Source organism: Lissotriton helveticus, chromosome 2_2, assembly GCF_964261635.1.
Source record: "Lissotriton helveticus chromosome 2_2, aLisHel1.1, whole genome shotgun sequence".
Taxonomy (NCBI): Eukaryota; Metazoa; Chordata; class Amphibia; order Caudata; family Salamandridae; genus Lissotriton; species Lissotriton helveticus.
Genome location: NC_136060.1, coordinates 524826895 through 524840516, shown reverse-complemented (window position 1 = coordinate 524840516; position 13622 = coordinate 524826895). Strand labels below are relative to the sequence as shown.

At 39.4% G+C, this 13622-nt stretch overlaps 1 protein-coding gene across 1 annotated transcript in view; it reads left to right on the top strand.

Moving 5' to 3' along the window:
• LOC144821701 (solute carrier family 22 member 7-like) overlaps nucleotides 1-13622 on the top strand; it is a 254092-nt gene that overhangs the window by 224713 nt on the left and 15757 nt on the right. The gene's annotated exons all lie outside the window — the stretch shown is intronic.

The window sequence follows — 13622 nt, the reverse complement described above, 5'->3', positions numbered from 1 at the left end:
GTCTCCTCAATCTCGTAGCACCCCAAAATATTAAATCCAGACATTGTTTTTTTATATAAAGATTGCCTGCCAATCAAGTTTGGGTTGACGGTATTTGATGTATATACTTTTATATACATGGTAGATCTCATTCAATGAAAGCTTTCGTAGTGGTTTTTAAATTCTTGTTCCTCTGTTAAGAGTTAAATTGATAGATTTGGGCTCATGGCTTTTCGATCGTATATAATTGTACACGTATTAGATTGTATTTGATGATCGTTCTCTTTTCCTTTTTTATATTTCGTTCGACGTTGATAAGAGAGAACTACTATATGCTAGTATTTTTTCTTTTTCTTTATGTTTATTTAAGCCGGTCACGTGTTAACGGCGTCTTCCTACATACTGAATGCCTTTCACAGTAGTGGTAAGTGTAAATGAAAACAGACTATTAGCGTTTAGAATTGGCTTTTAGCCAATTAGCCAATTAGTCTGTCTTCATTTTGCGATGCCTTATTGAGCGCTTGGTCTGGGGCGATTGACACAATATGTATGACATAGCAAGATCTTCTGTCTCCATCTCGCGCATATTTATAAATACGTTTTTGTTAGTTCTTGGGGTCTTTTTACAATATTTGTGATTACCCATTATTTAGGTTTTAATACTTTGTGTGTCTCTCCCTCTCACATATATATATCTCCATTAGCATCATATGTTGGTATCTGGATTAACCCCCTCGTTGCTGATCTGTGTTTCGGGCATTCTCCACCAACATGGCCGGTTAGTTTATCGATATTATTATTAAGTATATATAGTCATTTCTTTATATTCATTTCATTAATTAATTTGCTTCAATTGGGATATAGAATATCGAAAACAAGTCCCTAATACGATTTGTTGATCATCTTATTGCAGTATGGCAGACTTATACTATTTTGTCTATCCTATATTTATATTGATTTATCAACCTTCTAAACCATCCATCCTTCTTTTCTTATTTCTTTTTTATACATGGTATCCAGAAAATTGAATGTAAGCCCTTAATATGGAGGCTATAAAGATGCACTGATTGCACATTTGGTTATATCTACCTTGGACCTTCTTCATTAATAAGTGTACGCTTTCCAAGACACACCATATACGGTACGTACCCAGCGTAACAGGTCACGTTTTGGTCACTCCAGGTTCTGAGTGTTAGGATTTTGCTGCTTGTTCACAAGCAACTGTACCAGTAAGATCATAGCCGCAATATGGTTATGTTTACCTGGTAAAAGAAATCTTAACGTATATGGTTCATATACTTTTATTACATAGGTTTACACTGAACATACCATCATAGCCTTTCCCTGTTGTGCAAGATTAATACAGTCCATACTTATATCCAGTCCATTTTCCGTTTCCCTGGCATTTTACACGTTAGCCTTTACTGTATATTTGCAATCTAGGACATAAATCTGTACCCTATAGAAGTATTGAGTGTTGTTCCCACCACATGTGTTGAATTTCATTTGGGTAGGAACCCATGCCTAAGTATGGGTCAAACCAACATATATCGAATTGTACCCCTGCTATTATTATTTTTTTGGCTGCTTTCCCACCTTGGTACAGGCAGGGTACAATGATTTCATTTCTTCGGAATACCAATGAATGTTTTTATGTCAACTGTATGTATATGAGTGTTTTAATGTTTACTGTATGTATGCACATATAAGTATTATAAATAGTACCCTTTGTCGTCTTTATATGTTTTTTGTGGTCCATTTGTGAATATGGACACTGTTTTTTGCTTAAATTGTTTATTTTATACGTGACATTGTTTTTTGTTCACAATATTTATGATTTCATTTATGTTTTAATTCCAGCCCTGACGAAGTTCGCTACACGAACGAAACGCGCTGGCTGATGTTTTGCATTATCATATTTGATGTACCTGAATAAAGTTCTCTCTAAAGAAGATACTGATTTGGCTTCCTTATTGGACATTACAAAATTCGGGAAGTGCACCACTCCATTGTTTGTTAAATATCCAGAGGCTGTTCTGTCAATGGTTGGAATTGCATCAGGATTAGTTGAAAGCGCTGGCACCAGTTGATCACGTGTTACGTTGGTGTAGACAGGTGTATCAGGACGAACTGTTATTTGGGTTTCAAACTTTCAAGAGGAATACGTTCTATAGCATTGTTGCTTAGTCCTTCATTTCTCACTTCTGACTCCTCAAAGGTGATGAGTTCCTCAGTTTGAATCTCTTGGGTAGTAGCTAAAGGAGTGCGTCTGATACTTGGTTGGAGTCCACATGGCCTACAGCTTAGTGTCAGCCACATAGTGTGGTTTGATCAGGTCGATGGACACAAATCTTTTCTCCTTTTTTCCAGCAAGGGGCGGCAGAAGTACTGTTCTTGATCCGTGGATGGAATTCCTTCTTGTCTGCGATCTTCTCTCTGACTAGATCCCCAAGCTTTGGGATCCAGACAGGTCTTGCTAGGATGGCTGGATTTTCCCCAGTGGTGGTTGGCTTCAGGAAAACGTTGCTTTGTTTCGATCTTAGTTCATTTAAGTCCTGTAAGACAGCCAAACAATCTTTGATATCAAAATGTTTATTTTTCACCACTGTGCCTTCGTAATTAAGATCTGGTACCCACATTCTTGTCCCAACAGGACCTCATATAGAGAGACACCCCCTAGAGAACTTCTTGGCAAATTGTTTAATGAGCGTTGGACCCCCTATAGATGGGTGACCCACCCATCACCCGAACCTAATACTCTAGTTGTTATAGACCACTTTATGCCCTGGTTTTTTCTTTCCACAACTGACTTTCTCTCAGGATGGAACGGAGAGGAGTACCCCAATGCTACGCCCCAAACTGCCATGGCTTCTTTGTAGGCTCGAGAGCTAAACGCAGGGCCCTGGTCAGAGTGTAGTGTGCCGATAAAGACTCGCAAATCTTTTATAACTATTCGAGCATCAGCCGAGCGCTGGGCCACCTCCATAGGAACCTTGACTTAGTGTTTGTGGGATTGCATTTGTCCAAAAGGACGCCTGCAGGTAGATAGTCCAATGCTGTCTAACAATGGTGTCTTTACTGGGCTGGCTACATCGTAGTCAGGTGTCTGGTGGCGTTCTGTACTGCGATCTCTATTGCAGTCTATGCAGTTATTGGTGAAGATATGAATCAGTGTATTCATCCCTGGCCACCAGTACATCTTTTTTAATGTTAATATTGTTTTAATGATCCCTTGATGTGACAGACCCTCTCCCAGATGTGATTCATAAATCAAAGCTGCTCTACGTTCCATGTTTGGAATAACCCTATCTCTCACTCCAGGGATTCGAGCAAACGAAATGTTGTTCGCATCAATTATATACGAGTATTTGAGTGGAAACTTTTTAGGTAACACTGCACCACTGCCTTTGCTTGAAGCATTGACAGCCAAAAATATCTTACTGTCTATCCTTGTTTTTGAACAAGTGATCGCAGCTACGGAAGCTGATGGCACAGCTTCCCTTCGTGGCTTCGTCAGCCAATGAATTCCCTCCAACGTGAACGCCATCACGTTGATGACTCAGTGTGTATATCACAAGAGTGTTTTGTAGTCTGTCTCGCAACTGAACTTCTAGTTCCCAAAGCGTTTTATGCTTGATTGTGCCACCTTTTGCATCTTTGAAACTAATTTTGTAAACATTCATTATATGATTGAACACAATATAAAGAATCGCACACTATGAGTGAAGGGGAATTCGCGATCCGTATTTTCAAGTGCCAATTTGAATGCTTGTAGTTCAGCTCGCTGAGCTGTACAATCTCAAAGAGATTGTGTTTTTGTGACCATCGGTCAGAATTTACCATTGTGCATACAACCTTTAACGATTACGCATGCTGCACTGTTAGCTTGCTTACACGCAGTTTTTGATCTGACTGTCCTCTTCTTTCGAATGCCTGTGACGATATCTGAAAGGTACGAGAGGAACGTGTATAAGTATCTTGATAACTATCAGTTTTTCCCAAATTATCCACATTCCTGAGATTATACCTCGTTTCAGAGGGCTCCTTTTGAGGAGACCTACCTCGGGATTGAGAACGTTTCTCTTTTGAAAGTTGTTTGTTATTTTTCAACTTCTTTTTAGAAGATGTAGGATTGTGTTTAATAGAGTCCTTCTCAGGACCTTCAGACAGTTGTGGTTTAACTGTGTAATTCTATTAATTTTTGTATTTGATTAAGTAATGCCTCGTCTGACATTGCTTCAATGTCAGGATGAGGTGTGTAGCCAGCTAAAATCGGCCATGTTGCTCCTGGTCTACCAAGTGGACTGAGCCTGGTAATGTGATTGTAAAGTTTTAGGGCACATTTAAACCAGAGATTATGCTCCTGCTATGTGAGTGAAATTTCAACATCCTCGAAAGGAATATATTCCTCAGGTGGTTCATCTTCTTTGTAGAAGTGAAACACTTTTGTTACTGGATTTGATTCTGGGAATACTATCCATGAGTAGAATACCTCTGTCTGAAAAGATTCATGTGCCTCTATCACAAAAACTGCTCTGCCACCTCTTGGTATTAGGCCATGTTTTATAAGTTTTAGAGTGATGGCTCTCCTTAAATTTGGAGGGATGTTTATAACATCCTCATCGACTTCATTAAAACCTATATGATTAGAAGCTGTTGCGACTTGGTCAGCGACAGACTCAGTATTAGCTTCCGTAGTCATTGTTTTTTGAAAAATGTAGAACTAGTTTCAAGGAAACAAAGATAAGGTGCACAATATTTTGGAACAATGTATCCTTCATCGTTAAACAAACCAAACAGCTAATACATAGGATTCTCATCCTACTCAGTTATGGTGGATATTATCTCTACCCACTACCCCTACACATAATACTCTTATAGAGTATTATGAGTAGGGGTCTCTGAGAAAAACATGCCTGAGTTACTTCAGTATCTACCGTTAAATTAGTGCCTTACCAAACCGTTGGACACCATATAGTGTAGTTTCTATTTCCCTTATAGGCTCTGCACATTGGAATATTATACACTATAGTTGTGGCATAGGACAGAGGTCAGTATGCCTCTATCGAGTACATTAAACTTCATTATTTTGTGTGCCAGCTAACTCAGAGGTCACTAGAAACTTATCGAATAAACAAGAAGGGAGTAGTTTCTAACAACCGCATAAACATGACAACTTTGTTTCCCTTAGAATCAGAACAGTCTCAGAATCGTGGAAACAATAGATAACAGTTTCACTCAGTCAATCGTGCATGCTTAGTTTCTTCAGAGTTACACAGAAAGGGATAGATGGGCGTTTTAATAAAAGGATTTATTGAACAGTCTTGTTTCTTGTGTAAGAGATATGAGCTGCTACATTCGCAAGACAGTATGTGAGATATAATATGTACTGCATAAGTAGTAAGAAGAAATAATACTGCAATAGCATTGTCTTTTAGCTATGACATATTTTCATATATACATACATAAATAACACAGGCTAAAATGTTGATACTCGTCTGATGCTTCTAAATACTTCTACCGCAATGTAACTAACCTAAGTGTAGTATGAGGTAAGAAGTAGGTGCTGTTTTCTATAGTATAGTTTTGTATTTGCCAAGAGTCCCTCTAGGTTCTTGTCTGCTTCATACCTTAGAATGAGAGAGGTGGGAATCTCTTTCCGGATCTCAATCTCTAACACCCCGCAAAGGGAGTCAGAACACTGGAAGCCGGATTCTCTGCAAGCAGGATGACAGCGTCTGGTCAGTGTGTCAGGCGGGGACTCGAATTCCTTCCAAACTTGCTGTGGCGAGCCGTATCGAGCAGTGTAGCCGAACCGTGCTTTGCCATGGTAAGTGAATGTATATTTATACCTGGAAGGTGCCTCGCAATGCTAGCATTGACGTATAGTCAGGCAGAGGACGACATCATGAATGAACGCCCAAGGAATAGTAGTTCATGCATAATAAATGAGTTCTTGGAGAAATCAATAATCCAAGCAGGGAAAGTCCCAATGGCTTAAGGGTCTGGTTTCTAAGAACTCGTTGTGACGTGGGATGGACAGATGTAGGGGACCATGCCTGTATTTGGATAGCATGGCTAATGCCTACATAATGGCTGGGATTCTATGCCTAAATAAGGGCAATGTGAGTTGGGCCTATATAAGGGCATGATTCGGGAAACCTATGTACGGGTATCTATATCGAAACACAACAAAAGAAGGCGCATCATTCAAACAAAGTTTGGTAGTATTAAACTCCTCACTGCAGGAATTACTCCACTCAAAACCAGACCCCTTCTTCAATAGGCCCCTCAAGGTCTCAGTTTTTTGCACAACATTGGGAACAAACTTATTGTAGAAATCTGCCATCTCCAGAAATTTCACCAACTCATCTTTATCCTTGGGATAGTCTAAAGTAGAAATAGCTTGAACCAAAGAGGGCTTGGGTTTAATACCAGTACCTGAAATCAGATGACCTAGATACTCAATCTCCCCAAAATTGAGCTTGCACTTTTCAAACTTGAGTGTGAGGCCAGCAGCAAGAACTCTTTCCAAGACTAAGGTTACCTTTCATTATGCTTTTTAAGCTTGATACCACAAACTAGGATATCATCTTGATATACCTTAAATCCCAGGAATATCCTTAAGAACCCTCTCCATTACTCTCTGAAAAACAGGCCGCAGAAATTTGACCCAATGTTATCCTGTGAAACTTGAAAGTCCCAAAGGGTAATATGAAAGTGGTGAGATCTTGAGAAGATTGATGGAGCTTGACCTGATGGTACGCAGAGGAAAGGTTCAACGTTGAAAAGTGCTTCGCTCCACCCAAGGAACATAGTATTTCTGTGATATTAGGGAGGGGGTAATGGTCAACAATAACCTCCTTGTTCAACTCCCTCAAGTCAATGCAAAGTCTTGCCTCACCATTGGCCTTGCGAGCCATGACCACTGGAGAGATCTACTCAGTTGCTGTCAACTCTTGAATTATCCCATTCTTAACAAGTTTGTCTAATTCATTTTTCATACAGTCTTTTACTAAAACAGGCACACCTCTGACTTTTGCTACCTTGGGTGTGGTGCATGGTTTCATTTTTATACGATGAACGCAGTTCTTGAGACAACCTAGCTCTTTTTTAAAAACCTCTGGATATCTCACAACCCAGATGTCAGAACCTTCATTTACTGTTTTAACAACTGGTAAATCTTTCAAGCAAACAGAAGGAGTTTGATTGGGATCTAAATATACATGAAGATCACGCTGGTGAAACCAAATAATCAAGGAGTCTCCATTTATGGAGACATACATTTTTCCCCCAAAATACCCCAGGAGATCTATGATTTCCCCTCCATAACCTCTGGGTTTAATGTCCAGTTTGACCTTGTTGAGAGACATTGGTCATACAACTCTTGGGAATAAGTGTGATTTTGGCACCAGAATCAAACAGCATTCTTACAGATTGATCATTTATACATACCGCCTCGAAAGGACCATCATTGGTTGAGCTAAAAACTTGGAATATCTCAACAATATCAGATTCCTGATCATAAATGTCTACTTCCATGACTTTCTTCTGCTCCTTTTCAGACCCTCAACACTGTGAGAAATTACATTTCTTACCTTAATTAGAGCAAGAGAATTTCCATCCGGACAATTTTTTCAGTTGACCATGTGACCAGGATTACCACCCTGAAACATTTACCCTGAAATGAGTTGTTATTATAAGATTCAATCAATCAATCAATCACTGCATTTATAAAGCGCGCTACATACCTGTGAGGGTCTCAAGGCGCTGGGGGAGTGGGGGACGCTACTGATCGAAGATCCAGATCTTGAGGAGTCTTCTGAAGGCCAGCAGGTCCTGAGTCTGTCGCAGGCTGGTGGGGAGAGCGTTCCAGGTCTTGGCGGTGAGGTGGGAGAAGGATCTGCTGCCGGCGGTGGCCTTCCGGATGCGAGGAACTGTGGCGAGGGTGAGGTTGGCTGAGCGGAGGTTTCGGGCGGGGGTGTGGAATCTGAGTCGGTTGTTGAGGTATGTTGGTCCGGTGTTGTGTAGGGCTTTGTGTGCGTGGAAGAGGAATTTGAAGGTGATCCTCTTGTTGACGGGGAGCCAGTGCAGGCCTCTCAGGTGGGGTGTGATGTGGCTGCGTCGGGGGACGTTGAGGATCAGTCGTGCCGAGGCATTCTGAATCCGTTGTAGTCATCTCAGGAGCTTAGTTGTTGTTCCTGAGTAGAGGGCGTTCCCGTAGTCGAGTCTGCTGGTGATGAGGGCCTGGGTGACGATTTTTCTCGTGTCGGAAGGGATCCATTTTAAGATCCTGCTGAGCATGCAGAGGTTTTTGAAGCAGGACGCGGACACGGCGTTGACTTGCCTAGTCATGGAGAGGGTGGAGTCGAGGATGACCCCCAGGTTGCGTGTGTGGTCTGTGGGTTCAGGGGGTGTGCCTAGCAAAGTGGGCCACTAGGAGTCGTCCCAGGCTGAAGGGGTGGGTCCGAGGATGAGGACCTCCGTCTTGTCTGAGTTCAGCTTCAGTCTGCTTTAGATGAGACAATGGGTTTGTCAGCAGTACTCTTGGAAAGAGGTTTGGCATTTATTTCTCTGACTGCATCCTTCTCATTTTTCTCGACAGCGCCATCTTTGACACACTCCTTCCGAATGGTATCAACACAAACTTTCGAGTGCTCATGTAACTTTAAAATGGTAATATCCTCTTGTAAGGACGGGTTGTCTTTTTGCCACAAACTATCCTTCGCTTTGACAATTAAACAACCAAGCATTAATTGATCTCTCAACCTTTCATCCAACGTGGTGCAAAAATCACAAGTAGCTGCAAATTTCCTCAAGCTCGTTATGTATTGTTCCACAGATTCCTCTTGCCTTTCCATCCTCTTCCAAAAGTGGTAGCGTTCCTACACCATACTCGCTTTGGGAAGATAGTGAATATCCATTTTTCTTATACATATGTCATAATCATTCAAAGCAACTGCCTCACTGTACGTATGTATTTATAGAAAGAGTGGTCCTAGACACAATTTGTTAAACCAGACACAATCAATGTAAGTGTTAATTATTCACACTAAGTAAGGGGTCAGATTTAATCTGAACAAACAAACGGAGATGTATTATTAGCTAATGCTGCTATCAATGTTTGTTCAGATTAAATCTGACCCCTTACTTAGTGTGAATAATTAACACTTACATTGATTGTGTCTGGTTTAACAAATTGTGTCTAGGACCACTCTTTCTATAAATATATAATCACCCAGGTCCTGTTGACTTTCTGGGTCTACCCCATTGTTTTTCAATGATCACTGTACGTATGGTCAGGGAGATGCTCAAAGACTGCTTGACCCTCAGAACCAAGACAATCCATGAATAGGAAGCCTTTCTCTCTGCACTTAGAGAAGTGCCATAAATCCTAGCATAGTTAGCAAATGCATGTTTCCTTATAACCAAGGAATAGCAGGATCACCTGGAGAAGATAAGAAAAATGTTGCAGCATTTTCATTGGAAAAGTCAAGCTGTGCACGTCAGCACTGGAAATGATGAAGAAGGATAAAGCTGTGTTCATCATCATAGAAAACGAAGTCAGAAAAGAAAGCAGATATGCACTTGTATGCTATGGGATCACACAAATATCAGCAGTCCGCGTCAGCTCTGGAGATCAAGAAAAGCGATCTTACTGGTACCAGGGATGCAAAAAGTAAAGGAGCATGTGAGCGCTAAATTAAGCTGTGCGTATCAGTGTAGAATAAAGCTGTGCGCGTTGAGCGGAAAAATGACAGGAATACGTGGATGAAGACCATCGTGCAGAATGAGTCCAGGCAAGGTCAGGCACTGCTGAAAATGGCAGTGGCATAGAGGCAGCCAATTGAAAATGGCGGTGGTACGCTGCCGTGATGACGGAATAGTCAGGCAATGAAGACAGGCCACACCAAGAAGACATGAGTGGAGAAGTACAGAGCGTCAGGGGTATCCAGGCAACAGAGTTCCAGGCAGCATCAAGCACACAGAGGAAGGCACGGTCAGGCCGATCATAGCATTGAGTGTCATGCCTAACCAGGCAACAAGTAATCAGGGACAGGCAGAGTCAGGCATGCTGTAACATGAATGGAAGAGCTCAGCGTGACGTCAGCTTGAAGCCGCACAGATGAAGTAGGGATAGAAAATCAATAAAAAGGCTACCGTAACTGACAAGCTCCACAGTCAGTTGACCGATGACTCAATATAGCACAGAGTGAAGCACAGGAGAAGAAGGAATAACGGTACCTCCCGTTGGCCCAATGTCGCACAATGAAGTCAATCTTGAAGAAAAGGATGACAGCAGGGACCAGTGGGCTCCACAGCGAAATGCAAGATATGAGCAAATAATAAGTAAGTCCACTTGCGAGGGCAAGAGTAGTACACAAGTTTGGTGTAAAGTTGTATATTAACAGCAGTAATTGTCGTGTTGAGGTGTCTTGATGGAACAGTAGGTTCACTCGTCGCCAAAATGAGGTGATGCTCCCCAGTCTCAAATAATAATAGTCCACATTTGTAAAGCGCACAATCACCCGTTAGGGTCTCTAGGTGCTGGGGGCCGTCAGGAAGATTAAGCAAGCTATTGCCCAGAGTCACATGGTGCTGGGCTAATCTGCCGCCGGTGCCGGGGATCGAACCGTGATCCCCAGAGTCTGGAGTCAGTCGCCCTTGTCGCGGTGCCACACCTCTTCCTTTTTCAAAGACCAGGCAGGAGTCAGTAAGTAGTTGAAAAGAAGGAGCAAGTTTAATCCATCCATGTACAAGAGACCTCAGCTACCAACAGCTCCAAGTAACTGCCAACACATTGAAAGATAGCATTCTCTCCCTTGGAAAAACATTCCAAATTACATCACGGCCTTGCAACCGTAACAAAGGCAGGTTGCATGGGAAAGATTACCTACCATAGGTTGCATGAAACAGGCACAAAGAAGTGCAGAATACCACACCTACTGATTGCATCTTGTTAATGGGTAACAAGCTAAATGGGCTGCAAGTTTACACAAAGTGGACTCACTAACGTTTATGCCACTGAAATGCAAAAAAAGCTTTGCTAAAGTTATTATGTCCTACATATTAATATTTTACATTAAAATAAGTGCAACCGTGAAAAACGTTTTGTCAATGACTGTCATAACTACCTGTTGCAAATCAGTGCCACAAATACTTTTTACATCCTAAAACAATTTTTTCTGCAGAGTCCCATAAACCATAAATCCAACTTGATTTAATAAAAATATTTGCAATGCTATAGGTGGATCACTGAAATAATATCGAGGGACAGAATATCGACCAACAAAAATATCGTTGACAAAATATCGAGAGACAAAATATCGAGTTTCTATCTACAAACAGGTAAGTACAAAAATATCGAGTTAAAAATATCGTTTACAAAAATATAGTTGTAAAAAATATCGACTTTAATAAAAACAATGTTTAATTACATTAATATAAAAAATTAATTACTAAAATATACTTAACAATACTTAAAATAACTTTTAATAATTAAATAATTAATGAAAGTAAAAAAATAATATTTTTTTAATCATATTTCTTAAAACATATATATATATAGTAACAAAATTTAATTAAATAATAGCCAATATTATTAACGTACAAATACAATAGAGTAAAAATTACTATTCCCACTCCAGTGGGTGCAACAGTAGGGAAAGCGTTGGATAGCGTAGGGGTTAAAATTACTATTCCCACTCCAAGGAGTGCAACAGTGGATATATGACGTTACAACGCAACTTTTACAACGCACTACCATTACAACGTAAGTATTGGTAAGTATATAATAGTTTTTATAATTTAAATTATTTAAAATTAATTTAATATAATTTAATTTAATTTAATTTCATTAAATTAAATTAATGTAAATTTAATTTTACTTTATTTTTACACTGTACCCCTGTACCCCAAAAACCCAAAACTGACCCTGAACCTTAAAAAAAAACCTTTACCCAAAACCCCAAAACTGACTCTGAACCCTAAAAATACCCCTTTACCCAAAAACTAAAAACTGACCCTGAACCCTAAAAATACCCCTTTACCCAAAAACCCAAAACTGACCCTGAACCCTAAAAATACCCCTTAACCCAAAAACTAAAAACTGACCCTGAACCCTAAAAATACCCCTTTACCCAAAAACTCAAAACTGACCCTGAACCCTAAAAATACCCCTTTACCCAAAAACTAAAAACTGACCCTGAACCCTAAAAATACCCCTTTACCCAAAAACTAAAAACTGACCCTGAACCCTAAAAATACCCCTTTACCCAAAAACTAAAAACTGACCCTGAACCCAAAAAATACCCCTTTACCCAAAAACTAAAAACTGACCCTGAACCCTAAAAATACCCCTTTACCCAAAAACCAAAAACTGACCCTGAACCCTAAAAATACCCCTTTAATTTAACATAATTAGCAATTAATCAATTAAATTAAATTAATTACCAATTACATTTTAAATAATTAACAAACATTATTTAATTACCAATTAATTAAATATTACTACCAATTAATACATTTACATATTTAATTAATTATAATTAAATTACTTCCCACCCTATTCCCCTATAAACCCACAACCCGCTACAGGAAATAAATTATTTTAATTTACATAATTAGCAATTAATCAATTAAATTAAATTAATTACCAATTAAATTTTAAATAATTAACAAATATTATTTAATTACCAATTAATTAATTATTACTACCAATTAATAAATTTACATATTTAATTAATTATAATTAAATTACTTCCCACCCTATTCCCCTATAAACCCACAACCCGCTACAGAATAAAATTACACAATAATTTAAAAAAATCATTAATTAAAAATAATTATAACATAAAATGACACTTTTCCCACATATTATAACATAAAAACACTATAAATAATTAAATATTATTTAAAAAACGATATTTTTTACTATCTAGATTGTATACTTGGATATTTTCACTTTCTATATTATTTACAGTCGATATTACTTCACTTACCTTAAAAACGATATTTTGACTGTCGATATTCTGTCCTGTCGATATTTTGTCCAAACGATATTTAAAACTCGATATTCTGTCCAAACGATATTTTGGAGTCGATATTATGTCTGTGCACCGCTATAGGTCTCGCATTTAAATGCGAAACCTATGGCATTGCATTCAAACAGCCGCATTGTCCCAGCTCCTTTGAAAGTAAAAGCGCATATGGCACACTGAATGTAAGCAAAGCACATATTCATGCCTAAACTAGGAGAAATTCAATAAAAAAATAGTGCTTACAAGACTAAATAACAAGTGACGTGTAACAACTGAAGTAAAGGGGCCAGTAGCCATGGGAGGTTGCAAATAAAGACGTGGCCATACTAAGGAGGGACTAACAAGCTAATTACAGAGTCAGAAGACAGCATTTACGAAGGACAAAGACACAGGCCAATGACAGATATGGGCTGGGGAGTGGGCAGGGCTTCTCCACCGTACTCTACTACAACTCAGGCTCGATTTTTATGATTACAATGACACCAAAATGACAACAATCCAATGTGGGGAACTGGACATAATAATTTTTAAAGTTTGAAAGTATAAATAGCGTTTAGAAGCAAATAGCAGTCAAAGGGTTAAAAAAGGTTGCGCTGGACCTGG